This window comes from Pseudophryne corroboree, chromosome 4, assembly GCF_028390025.1.
Source record: "Pseudophryne corroboree isolate aPseCor3 chromosome 4, aPseCor3.hap2, whole genome shotgun sequence".
In the NCBI taxonomy this organism is placed as follows: Eukaryota; Metazoa; Chordata; class Amphibia; order Anura; family Myobatrachidae; genus Pseudophryne; species Pseudophryne corroboree.
The window spans coordinates 626,835,186-626,848,973 of NC_086447.1; the positions used below are offsets into that span (position 1 = coordinate 626,835,186).

General features: G+C 42.6%; 1 pseudogene; it reads left to right on the forward strand.

The window, feature by feature from the left end:
- The first annotated feature begins 12,291 nt into the window (after positions 1-12,291).
- On the forward strand, positions 12,292-12,409 carry LOC134913678 (5S ribosomal RNA; annotated as a pseudogene).
- Positions 12,410-13,788: the final 1,379 nt, after the last annotated feature.

Genomic DNA, 13,788 nt, shown 5'->3' on the forward strand with positions numbered 1-13,788 from the left:
TCTTCCCTCGCAAGTGTCCGCTTCCTCAGGCAAACCACAGTCACCGGATCCTCATTTCCAGCCGAGTGTGACACATGTAAAATCAACGAAGCCATACAGTGATAAATTTAAAAGAAGTAAAGTTAGCTGACGACAAACGTAAAATTGGCAACATGCCATTCACTACACGAAGTGGCTAGGAAAGGCTAAGGCCTTGGCCTGTGTTTATGACTGGTGGTTCTGCGTCTCATAGTGATCATGTAAGCCCTCCTCCCTGTAGCACAGATAAAAAAATAAAACTTGTTAAGGCACAGGAACCAACTGTGCATTCAGAAATATCACCAATTCCCAAGGAGTGTCCAAGTGTGTCCGCGGTTGCGATGTATAATCCTGACCTTTCTAATACTGTACAGGAAGAGGAGGCTCCTTCCACCATTTACATGCCCTCTGCAAGTGCATTTGCATGCAGCACCAGTCAACATGCTGATGTTGAGTTTGAGGATGCTCCTGTGGAATTGCGCCAGGATGAGGATTATCAATCCTTTACAAGGGGGATGAAGTAGGACAGCAGTCACCCAGTTGTACAGTGGATTACTGATGCCATAACAACTATGCTGGTATTAGATGCGCGTTTAGTATCCACCAATAATGCAGTGGGATTTAGACATTTGATTGAGGTCCTGTGCCCCAGGAACCAAATGCTTTCTAGATTTCACATCACTAGAAAAGCAATTCCCAGCCATGCTGATGATGATGAAGACATCTTGCCTATATAGAGCCAGTTTGTGCACTGCCCATTGCCAGCTTGTTTTGTGGGGGCCCAACAAACCAATCATTTCAGCCACAAGTGGCAGTACCTATTGCTGAAATGATTGGTTTGTTAAACTGTGCATGTCCTGTTTAATATATACAACATAAGGGTAGGTGGGAAGGCCCAAGGACAATTCCATCTTGCACCTCTTTTCTTTGCATGATGTGCTCTTTGGATAATTTTTTTGGCATGGTTTATCAAACTGATATCCTGTTTGCCACTGCAGTGCCTCTCCTAGATGTGCCATGTGTTTGTGCCACCCACTTTTGTCGCTTAGCTTAATCAACCAGCTACCTTGGTGCAACCTTTTGGCCTAAACTGGATGAAAACAATATTGTGAGCTGCGAGGTGTTCAAAATAGACTGGAAATGAGTGGAAATGAATAGTATTGTGGTTAATAATACTGCAGGAACAAAAACACCCCCAAATTCTATTATTTTAGCCATTTTTAGGATTTTTTTTTTTTAAATACAGATCCAAAACCAAAACCTGCACGGGCGGTTTAGGCAAAACCAATACAGATCCAAAACACTAAAGAGACAAAGATCCAAAATCAAAACACAAAACCCGAAAAATGGTCCGGCGCACACCTCTAATTATATATCATATGAAGTAGTTTATTTACTTATTTATTTTTCTCAGGTATCACTGATCAGAATTCTGTTAGGTAGATTAATAAAATAATAAATAAATAAATAAACTGCTTCACCTATATATAAATGTGAAAGCCTTCACTCACTCACTGATTGACTCATCACTAATTCTCTTACTTACCAATATGTTAGGAAGCTGAAATGGGAAAGAGGAAAACTACGCAATTAGAATTTTAATAAACTTCCCCTAAGGTATGAAAAGGGGTTTGACATAATGACGACATTACCGATGCGTGGCTTGCGTTGCATGAATGACAATGCCCAAACGGACAATCGGATCAACATTTGGATTGTACCTCCAGTGTGTAAAATTTAATAAACTACAAAAAATCAAAAAGCCTTCACTCACTCACTCACTCACTCACTGACTAACTCAGCACTAATTCTCTTACTTCCCGATACGTTAGGAAGATGAAATTTAACATAGATTTTCAGCAGGTGGGAATTAGTAAAACTACGTATTTAGAATTTTAATAAACCTTCCCTAAGGGGATGAAAACAGGGTTGACATAATGACATCATTACTGATGCATGGTTTGTGTTACCTGAACGATAACTCCCAAATGAACAATCGGATCAAGCTTTCTCTCTAGCATCGATATATCGAGCAAATATACAGTCATACCTAATGTAGAGGGAATGTTGGCAACCCATAGGCTAATTTCTGATAACATACTGTACAAAGGACCCGATATTAAATTGATTTGGAAATGGCTTGAAATCATTCTAACAAGAAATTATTTTATGTATTATGGTAAATATTTTTTTTATAATTATCTGGTGTGGCGATGGGATCATATGCAAATTCATACATGTATGCTCAGGAAGAGGAATTATTCTATGATAACCCTTGCATTACTGATAACATGTGTTTCTATGCCCGCTATTTGGATGGCATTTTTTTAATTTGGTGGGGAGAGGAATCATTATTCTACTCCTTTACTCAGAACCACAATAATTCTAGTAGTCCTGTCAAGCTGTCTTATTGACCGAAATACTGTAGGGTTCATTTTCTTGATGTAAGCGTTTTTTTGGATAATGGTAAAATTAAAACTGAATTATTTTGCAACCCTACTGATAGAAATACACTCCTCAATGTGGATAGTTTTTACCCCAAACTGTTGAATTATGGTCTTCCCTATTCCCAATTTATATGAGCTATTAGGATCCGTAGTGAGAGAGATCAGGCCCTGATACATATTGACAATATGATTACAAAATTTCTGACAAGGGGATACACCTTAGACAACTTGCTACAGGCCAAAAGTCATGCGTTGAGGACCTTTCGTGAACAGCTATTGACTAAGGTTGTAAAATCAATTAATAAAAACCGCATTGCATGGGTTAATCATTTCATCAAGGCAAGTGGCACTATTAAAAAAATCACATCCAAGATATAGCCTATTGTAGAATCAGATCCGGATCTTAATCTTAGAGAAAGCAGTATCATGCCCTGCTATACCCGTGGTCGCAACATCCATGATTGGGTAGTCCGCACAGACATTAATTTGATGGGTATATCTCAACATGAACATTTTCTATCAGCTAAGAAACGGTGCTTTAAGTGCCTCAATTGTGTCACCCGTAGTTATTTAATTTCAGGGAACACATTTTGTCATCCACATAGTGGTAAGAAATACTTTATAAAGCACTGTGTGACTTGCACTACTAAGTTTATTGTATATATGATCACATTGGCCATTAGATTAGCCATAGAAAGTGACAAAAGTGACCAAACTGTTACTTGCCACTTTGCACAAGCAGGGCATAGTCTGGCAGCCCTCAGAGACAGGATTATTGACCACATTCTGGAATGCCGGAGGGGTGGGGACCGTTCATTGAAACCTCTGAAATGTAAATCCAAATGGAGTTTTAAATTAGGTACGTTGTCCTCAAGAGGACTTATTGATTATCTTGGTCTGCACTGTTACATCTGAGCATATTGTATATTGTATATTTTATATTATTGATATGCATTTTTCCCCGTACTATGGCTCTCATTCCGAGTTGTTTGCTAGCTAGCTGCTTTTAGCAGCAGTGCACATGCTAAGCCACCACCCTCTGGGAGTGTATCTTAGCTTAGCAGAAGTGCGAACGAAAGCTTAGCAGAACAGTGCTGACATTTTTTCAAGCAGTTTCAGAGTAGCTGCAGACCTACTCCTACCTTGCGATCACTTCAGTCTGTTTAGTACCTGCTTTGACGTCACAAACACGCCCTGCGTTCGGCTAGCCACTCCCCCGTTTCCCCAGGCATGCCTGCGTTTTTACCTGACACGCCTGCGTTTTTTAGCACACTCCCGGAAAACGCTCTGTTACCACCCAGAAACACCCACTTCCTGTCAATCACTCACCGATCAACAGAGCGACGGAATAGAGTCGCTAGACCTTGTGTAAAACTACATACTTTTGTGTGAAAGTACGTCGTGCGTGCGCACTGCGGCCCGTACACATGCGCAGTTTTGCCATTTTTCATACCTGATCGCTGCGCTGCGAAAATCGGCAGCGAGCGATCAACTCGGAATGAGGGCCTATGATGGGTTAATCCATGCTAAATTGTGATTACTGTGTATGCACATTTGTTTCTTTTTTCATAAATGTTTCTATTATGGTATTTGTTACACCAAGTACATGTATCTCTTGTGAATTCAGCTGTAATTATATTGCAATTATATTGTTTTGTTTTGTTTTGTTTGTTACCATGGCTCCGGTTACAGGGTGTTGCCGTCATCAGTGGGCGTTTTAATTTCCGGTCACCATGAGTGCTTGTGGGATGGTGGGGGCACAAATGGTGAGTGTATTTTCTGTTTTTTTTATATCCTGAAGATGATTAAATAAATCATCGAATCGTTGATACTTACCTGCTGTTACTATGTTTATTTCTGAGTGTTGCCGCTATTCTCTCTCCTATTATTAGACTCCTGGTTGGGAGTACATACGGAGGGCACTAGGTCGCTACTTTATATTAATGGGAGTGCTGATTTTCTTCTGTATTATAATATATATATATATATATATATATACTAGGTGATTCATCGCGCCCTACGGGCGCTCTTCACACCGTTGAAAGGGGCTACGCCCCCTTAACCCTTGCACGCCATTGTGGCATGCAATATTTTTATTATATGGAGTAATACTTCCAGTCATCATTGTGTGAGTGGTTAAATATTGCATAGACAAAGGGCGTTCGATGGTTAAGGGGTCGTAGCCCCTTGCAATGGTGTGAACAGCGCACACAGGGCCTGATGAATCACCTAGTAGGTGCTGTGGTTGGGGGAGTGGTGGGTGCGGGGCAGACGCTGATGGGGGAGGGGGTCCAGGTGAGATGCGGGTGGGGGAGAGGCAGTTGTGGTGGTGCCATGGGTGGGGAAGTGGTGGGTGCAGGGGAGCTGCGGGTGGGGTCCAGAGCCACCGTGGGTGGGGGAAAGGAGGGTGCTGATAATGTTGAATTATCTTAAAACATAAAGCTATACCTTTAAACACACTTTTACCATGGAGCCGCTGCGGCCGCTAGACTTAATATGCACTCTATGTACTTTTTACGCTATTTGCGTAATGAGTCCCGTACCATGTACGGACTCTGCGTACAAACGCCGTGCTTGGGGTACAAAGTACACGCAGCACGTACATACCCAATTAATACACTTTAAATCCTTATACAGTTAGTCAATGTAATACACTTTAAACCCTAGCAGGGAAAAGAGGACACAACACCGATTTGTAGTAATCATTGGGTTCCGACACCACAGAGTAATATTTCTGAAAGGGGGTCAACAATACAAATTATGCACTACAATACAACAGAGTAAATGGCTACAGTCAATGTACATACGTGAGAATATTCGCATGCGCTTCCCGGTCCGGTCCTCCGCTATCAGGTTGATAGCGTTGAGAGTCTTGTGTGCCCGGCCAGGCAGCAACAGGCTTTTTATACAATACTTCCAAAAGCAATACAATGGAAACTGTAATCCCTTTGTCCATTGGACACAGGGATGCATCTTTACAGTACAGGAGAGGTCATAGGTTGATTTGAAAAGGTGGGCGATGTCTTTCTCAACTGTTCTTGTGGGTGGTCTCCTCTGGATTCCCACCGCATACATAATATACAGTAAATACAGTTTATATCTATATTCTGCTTCTGCACATAACTATCCGCAGGAACATGCGATCTTCCTCAAACCAACACCGGATACCAAACACCACCTTATAACCTTAGTCTGTCCCCTCCTATCCTGAAAAGGTGAATCCCTTTGTTCTGGAATCATCTAAACTGTTGATACTTGCTGATGTGGTGCAGGGGGACTATGTGTACAATGTGCACTATTTGGATTAAATATGTAATGTTTTGATAGCTCTCCATGCGTTCACAAACTCCGCCGTAAATACCCATACCACGCGCAGGACAGCGGGAGCGACCATACGCAAATTGCGGATATGTGCACGCCCAGCGGAACAAGTGCACGCGCAGTGGGCATGTGTGTGCATTTTATACGTGCTGTGTGTTCTGCAATATTTTTCGACTTTGACAGTCCATCCTTTGGCAGTCACCAATAACTGCCACTATCTAATCACTAAAAAGAAAAATATCAATACAATATCTATAGACGATTGGATGGTAGGAGGAGAGTTGTAGGCGGGAAATGTATGACCTAGTGGGATAGTAAAAAGCATGTATGTATGAATCCATGTCTGAGGGGCATGTATCATCGTGCCATATATGTTCTAGATAAGCTTCGAGGTATTGCGAAGTATACATTAAATCCTTCTTATCCCATATTAAGGGTCTGTAAGTGGGCCAACAAACACTACCGAGCTCTTTTCGGCTTCTTGTTCCAACAAATGGGGTGCACATTTAGTTGTTGATACATGGAGGGGGAACTTATGTGAGTGCTAGTATATGTGGATATCACCTGTCGACTATGTGTGTCACTAACTGGAGGTTGCAGAGATGAAGATAAGACACATATCTAAAATACATTCACATAACATTTTCATAATCATTCTTGGGTAGGGTCGATGTCTTTTAAAGATGGGTGTATCTGGGCAGAGGGGGAGACAAATGAAAAACGGGTGAAAGAAACAGGCCATGGAATTCATTTGCAATCCTTATCATAACACCGTCTCTATGGATGGGTAGTAAATTAAATCTGCTGTTGTAACAATGCCCTCGCTCCTTAAACTCATCAATTTTGTGCCGTGCTTGCGCCGCGTTAGAATTCGAACACACCTAAATATCAAGCCAATAATTATGACGACTCCCAGGATACAAAGGAGAAACTTTCCTACACTCATAATAACATTTTGAGCCCACTCTCCTAATCCTGAGAACCAATTTCGTGGGTTCAATCATGAGACCCAGCCGGTCAGCTCATTACCCATAGCGGTCAGGGTAAGATTGTGTCTCCTCCGGAACTCCCACTTCAACTGCAATATATCATCCATCTTTTGATTGATAATCTCTGTGGGGTCGTCAGTGCTGTTTGTAATATACGTGCAGCACTTCACACCATATTGAGTTGCCAAAGTGACACAGTACCCACCCGTCACGGCTGTGATATAATTGAGGACCATCCCGTGCTGGATCAGTTCTGTCTTGTAAGCTTGTAACTCCCTTCCCGTATACCTGAAGGTGTCGTCATACATCTCAGTGATATTATCTATCAAGTTCGCTAGCGCATGGATATACCTATAATTTATAATTCCTCTGGCAGTACGGGTGATGTCTAATGCGTGAAGGAATTGAATCCCGGTGGATTCGTGGATCAAATCAGAGGCTACGTGCTCTGTCCTATCTATGAGGTGTCTCTTGACGATGTGTTCATAGTGAGTATGAGTGTAAGGAGCCTGAGCACTGCGGTGAACATCTTTCATCTTATCATGGGTTATGGTCATGACCTCTGGCAACACTCTTCCAACATAACACAATCCCTCTGAGTTCGGGGCAAGCCACTTATACGCCTTGCTCCCACATATGAAATAGGCATCATCGGGGAGAACATAGGGGACAGAATATGACATTACCATATTACAAACTTTCCGAGTGAAAAACCCAATCCCTAGTTCTCCCATCTGTTCAGTACAAGTATCAGGCTGGATGATATGAGCACAGTACCCTGGTGATACTTCTCCAACCAACATGGTCTTGCTTCCTTGAGTATACCTATACCAGAAATACCTTCCACTGTTGGCTATTTGGCGTACAAGTTCAGAGTCTATGGGCATCCTATCAGCTCTGTGCGAAAAGGCCATTGTCTGGTTATTCCATGTCACCTCCCAATTTCCCGGTTTTCGGTAATTGGAAATATTGAAACATAATAAGGATCTATCTACATGATACTGGTGGAGCTTCAAACTAGGGGGCCTAGAAATATTGAATTTCTTGTCCACCGGTCACCCACCCCATAATTCGAGTACCTCATCTATTGCTAAAGGGTACGGTACTAATACTGACTTGCTCTGACCTTGAGGTACTTGTGAGCACACCCAGCATTCTGTCTGGTTTAAGACCTTACCCACTAGTGAGTGGTAATCACTCAATGGATGACGGTCCATGTTGATATTAAGGCTGGACTGACATCTCTGGATGCACCCATCCTCGACTATGATCTCACAATTCCTACAAATGCAATTTTCCTCAGCCAATAACCCTTTACAGTGCCTCCGAGCTCCCTGACTACCAGATCGCTTTCTGATACTCGCCTTTGCTCGAGTGATGTGTTGCTCTTGAGATTCTACAAATCCATCCTCGCCATCAGAACCCATTCCAGATCCTTTCTCGACCTCTCTGGGACCCTCACCGAAACAGACTGTCCTGGTCAACAACAGGATTAACAGGAAAACCCAGAACGCAGTCTCTTGGGGTAGGTCCATCTTGTTAAGGGGAGAGAAAGGAAACAAGAAGGGGGGGGGGGGGGGTAGAGAAGGAGAGAAGGAGGGTAGTGGGAGATAGAGAAAATAATAAAAAAGAAAAAAACTGGTGCGACAACCGCCTCTGGTCTTGTTGTTCTCTGCGCTCAGGTGTCGTCTCAACAGTCCTGCCTCTCAACTTTCCCGGAACAGACACTTCAGTGATACGATGTTCTCTACACTCTGCTCTTTGTCACGGTTTCTCTCTGGGTCAGCGACCTTCTTACAGTGGGACGAGTGGACCCAAGTCTCTCTTTCGGCAACCTTTAATGCTGTCGTGCTGGTTAGCAAGACTTGGTACGGTCCTTCCCACCTGTCAATGAGGCAACCTGAGCGTAGAAAATTTCGAATCATTACATAATCCCCAGGTTCAATGTCATGACAATTACTGTTCGGTAGGTCAGGAATCACCAGCTTTAGATTTCTATTTGGATTCCTCAGCTGCTGGCTCATCTTAACCAAATATTTTACAGTCACTTCGTTATTGCATTTCAAATCATCCTGGGGGTCTATCATTACATGGGGTTGTCGGCCAAAAAGAATCTCAAAGGGTGATAGGTTAAGGGGGGACCTGGGAGTGGTTCTGATGCTGTACAATACTAGTGGCAAAGCTTCTGGCCACAACAATCCAGTCTCAGCCATCACTTTGCTCAGCTTGTTCTTAATAGTGCTGTTCACTCTCTCCATCTTCGCACTCGCCTGTGGTCAGTACGGAGTATGCTGCTTGTTATTAATTCCCATCAGTTTGCACATAACCTGAAAGACTTCACCTGTAAAATGGGTACCCCTATCGCTTTCAATTATTTTAGGGATACCATATCTGCACACAAATTCCTGCACAATTTTCTTTGCAGTGAACGTAGCAGTATTTGTGGCAGCAGGGAACGCTTCTACCCAATTGGAAAACACATCAATACAGACTAACACATATTTTAAATTCCTACAGGGTGGTAACTGTATGAAGTCAATTTGTATTACCTGAAAAGGGCCGTCTGTCGGAGGGATATGGGATGGTTCTGTTGGTATTGACTTTCCAATATTCTTCCTCAAGCAAGTAAGACATGTCATTGCTCTCTTACCCACATGAGAAGAGAATCCTGGCGCACACCAGTAGGCTCTCACCAGCTTACACATACCCTCTTTACCCAGATGAGTCAGACCGTGTGCTGCCTCAGCTAAGCTTGGAAGATATGCTCTGGGGGCCACTGGCTTAACCTGGCCATACCCCTTTGACCTCCAGACCGCCTTTTCCTGTGGAGAACACAAATTTTGCATTTCAATTAATTTTTGTGTGTTGATTATGTTTAATGTCATCAGCGATGTGATATTTGTTTGTATGGGGGTGCTGGCTGCTGATTTAGCAGCTTCGTCTTCCTGGCTGTTACCAAGTGAGATTGGATCTTGGTTGTAAGTGTGTGCTTTGCACTTGATAACAGCCACTCTGTCTGGTTCTTGTATAGCTGTTAGAAGCCTTTTTATGTGGGACGCATGCGCTACAGGTGTGCCAGCTGCCGCCATGAAATTTCTGAGGCGCCATAGGGCCCCGAAATCATGCACTACTCCGAAGGCATACCTAGAATCTGTGTATATATTGGCTGACTAACCCTTGGCCAATTCACACGCTCTGGTTAGGGCGACCAGCTCAGCAACTTGTGCTGAGTGCGGTGGGCCCAGGGGCTCAGCTTCTATGATACTTCTGTCATCTACGACTGCGTATCCAGTACACAGGTCTCCCGTGTCCGTCTGTCTGTGGCAACTACTGTCAGTGTAAAAAGTAAAATCTACGCCTTCCAGTGGGTTGTCAGTAATGTCAGGTCTTGCAGTGAAAGTCTGGTTCAGGTAATCCATACAATCATGTGCATCAGTGTCTGCACTAAATCCTCTTTCACCATCATTCTCATCCTCCACCCTTTGTGCCTGTCAAGGCATACTTGGCAGATAAATTGCAGGATTTAGTGCGCTGCATCTTTTTATGGTGATGTTTACAGGGGCCATTAGTGCTAATTCCCACTTTGTAAACCGTGCCGATGAGACATGTCTGGTTTGGGCGGAGTTCAGTAAGGCTGATACTGCATGAGGTGTATGGATGGTCAGGTTGTGTCCTAACACTACGTCTTCGCTTTTACTTACTAGCAAAGCTATCGCTGCAACACTTCGCAAGCATGTGGGGAGAGACCGCGCTACGGTGTCCAACTGTGCACTGTAGTAAGCTACCGGCCTGCTGGCATCACCATGTCTCTGGGTTAGGACACCTGCCGCACACCCAGCACTTTCCGTACCGTACAATTCAAAGGGTTTCCATAATCTGGCATGCCTAATGCAGGTGCCTGTGATAGGCACTGTTTGAGTCTCTCAAATGCCAGTTCGGACTCATCTGTGTGCGAGATCCGATCTGGTTTGTTCGAAGAGACCATCTCTTGCAAAGGTAAAGCCAGTATGGAGAACCCTGGGATCCAGTTTCGGCAGTACCCACACATTCCAAGAAAGGTGCTGATCTGTTGTTGGGTTTGTGGCAGAGTCATGTCGCAAATCGCCTGTATTCTATCAGCGGTGAGGTGTCTAAGTCCTTGCGTCAAGCAATGTCCCAAATATTTTACCCTGGTCTGGCACAGCTGCAACTTATCCTTTGAAACCTTGTGTCCCGTATTAGAAAGGGGAAACAGAAGCTGTCTTGTGTCTTTCAAGGACGATTCGAGTGAATCAGAACACAGCAGTAAGTCATCTACATACTGTATTAATACTGATCCGCTCTCAGGTTGAAAGGATTGTAAACAGTCATGCAAAGCCTGGGAGAAAATACTTGGGCTGTCAATGAAACCTTGGGGTAGTCGAGTCCAGGTGTACTGTACTCCCCTGTATAGTGAGCACCAGAACCAACACTCTAATTCCCATCTTTATCACATCTTTACCTAACTCATTTCCACAACTGATGTTCACAACAACTCTGGGCATACCCTCTCCCAATATGGCGCCGCTCTCCGCACCGGGTTATTATGGCGACAGGGAGGCCTTCATTGCGCATGCTTACTAGCGCCGTTTCCCCTGTACTCGCTATCCGATCACGTGCCGCTGACGTCGGCTGGGAAGCGCAGGTAATACGCTCCCATAGACCGCACAGACACATGTAACATCCCCGCCCTCATGCTCAATCAGTCAGTAACCTCCTATTGGCTGCTACTCCAATTAACAGGGTTTTTAAACCCCACACATAGTATGGAAATGCGAGATCTCGGAAGTGAACAAGCCCAACGGGCAAAATGCGTTTTCCACGGACCCCGGCAGGAGACTCTTCCATGGAGGACTGCTGGTTACCATTGGCTCCCTGACCCTGACACTATGAGTATCATTTCTAATATCTAAATCTTTATGGTGACATGTGCATAATGCATAAGATATACTTGTGATTATAGCTTTTGGGATTTCCCATTCATATCACAATTTACTAATCCTAATGATTGCAGGTTAACTCACCTTCTGAACACTTTTTTCACCAGATTTACTTAAACAGTGTATCATACTTTCCTCAAATCAACAGTGAATCTTCATCACTGTACTCATATGTGCCTATGCACAAAACATATCTGTTATCTTTATTGTGATTCACAAATTCACCTGACGTTTTTTCCTGTGTTATTCATTTTTGCCATACATATAGATATTTTTTCTCTCTTTTTGAGATAACCATTTCATTTCTATCAATATAAACTGATTGTCATATTCTTTTCCAATCAACAAAATATATATACTTTTTTCTCTCATCCTTACTGACCTACCCTTTTTCAGTGGACTCTCATCCACGATCCAGGGTGTACCATGTCACTGTGTGGCAATTGATTCACCTTGCCTAACGTGGAAAGTAGATCCACATACTAAACAGACCCTATCCTTCTCTATCTTCTTCTCTCACCTTTCTTATATAGGTGCACTTTCATTGGTAGATAGCCTCTCTACTATCATACCACGCTGTCAATGCCCGATCTCATCCGATCTTGGAAGCCAAACAGTGGTGGGCCAGGTCAGTACCTGAGAGGAGACTCCCTGGGAATACCTGGTGTTGTAGAGTAGGACACTATTCCCCTTCATTTGAAGGGTGGACACCAACAGCAGTATCACCAATATTCAATCCTTCCTTTTCCCCATCTTTATATTCATTTTTGGTTTCTTCTTCGTTTTTCTCTTCTCTTCCTTCTGTTTCTACGTCTTCCAATAAATGTTCAGGTATGTGTAAGATATGTTGACAAATTGTGCCATATGAACAACAGGTGACCAGTAATCAGTATTGACCCCTTAAAGTGGTCTTTCAAAGACATAACATTTGATCTCCCTGCTTGGTCTCATTAACACAGAATTTCTGTGCTGGTCAGGAGAAACGGGTGTCAGACTATCAGGTGTCTGCAGCCTTTCTAATCCTTCTCGTGTGATTAATAGACCAGAACATTCCTAATTTTTCGCATATTTTTCTTACTTGATATAAAAATCTTTTCCTTGGATCTCAGTGGGATATTAACTTTTTAATTTATTGATAAATAAACATATGTTTTAATCATCCTTTCTATTCATATCTGAAGAATTTTTATTGTATTTTCTCAAGAGTGCGCCCACACAAGAGCTTTCTTTCTTTCCAGTTTTCAAGTATCAGGAGACATGTCAGGGGGATTAGAGGAAAAGGTGGGCTGGTTAAAAGCATATATATCAGCGAAAAACTCTCTCATTATTTGGGTTATCTGTTTATTCGAGGAAGTGTGTGTTCCATCAGGTAGGAGTAATGGGTGTACTCTCATTGGGGGCCTGGTCCCATTTAGAATATTAGTTAAAAGTTTGCTGGTCTTATTTCCGTATCTATGAAAACGAAAATTAGATGAGAATTGATACTTATCTGATAGTGATTGTAATAATTCATCAAACTTAACTTTAGCTGCCAAGTACAGGTTGAGTCTCCCTTATCCAAAATGCTTGGGACCAGAGGTACTTTGGATATGGGATTTTTCCGTATTTTGGAATAATTGCATACCATAATGAGATATCATGGTGATGGGACCTAAATCTAAGCACAGAATGCATTTATGTTACATATACATCTTATACACACAGCCTGAAGGTCATTTTAGCCAATATTTTTTATAACTTTGTGCATTAAACAAAGTGTGTCTACATTCACACAATTCATTTATGTTTCATATACACCTTATACACACAGCCTGAAGGTCATTTAATACAATATTTTTAATAACTTTGTGTATTAAACAAAGTTTGTGTACATTGAGACATCAAAAAACAAAGGTTTCACTATTTCACTCTCACTCAAAAAAGACCGTATTTCGGAATATTCCGTATTTCGGAATATATGGATATAGGATACTCAACCTGTATATGGATTTATTGGAGGAGGAGGGGTTTAAGCTATATGCAGAATAGGCATTAGAAAGTGTTTGTTGGAGAGAT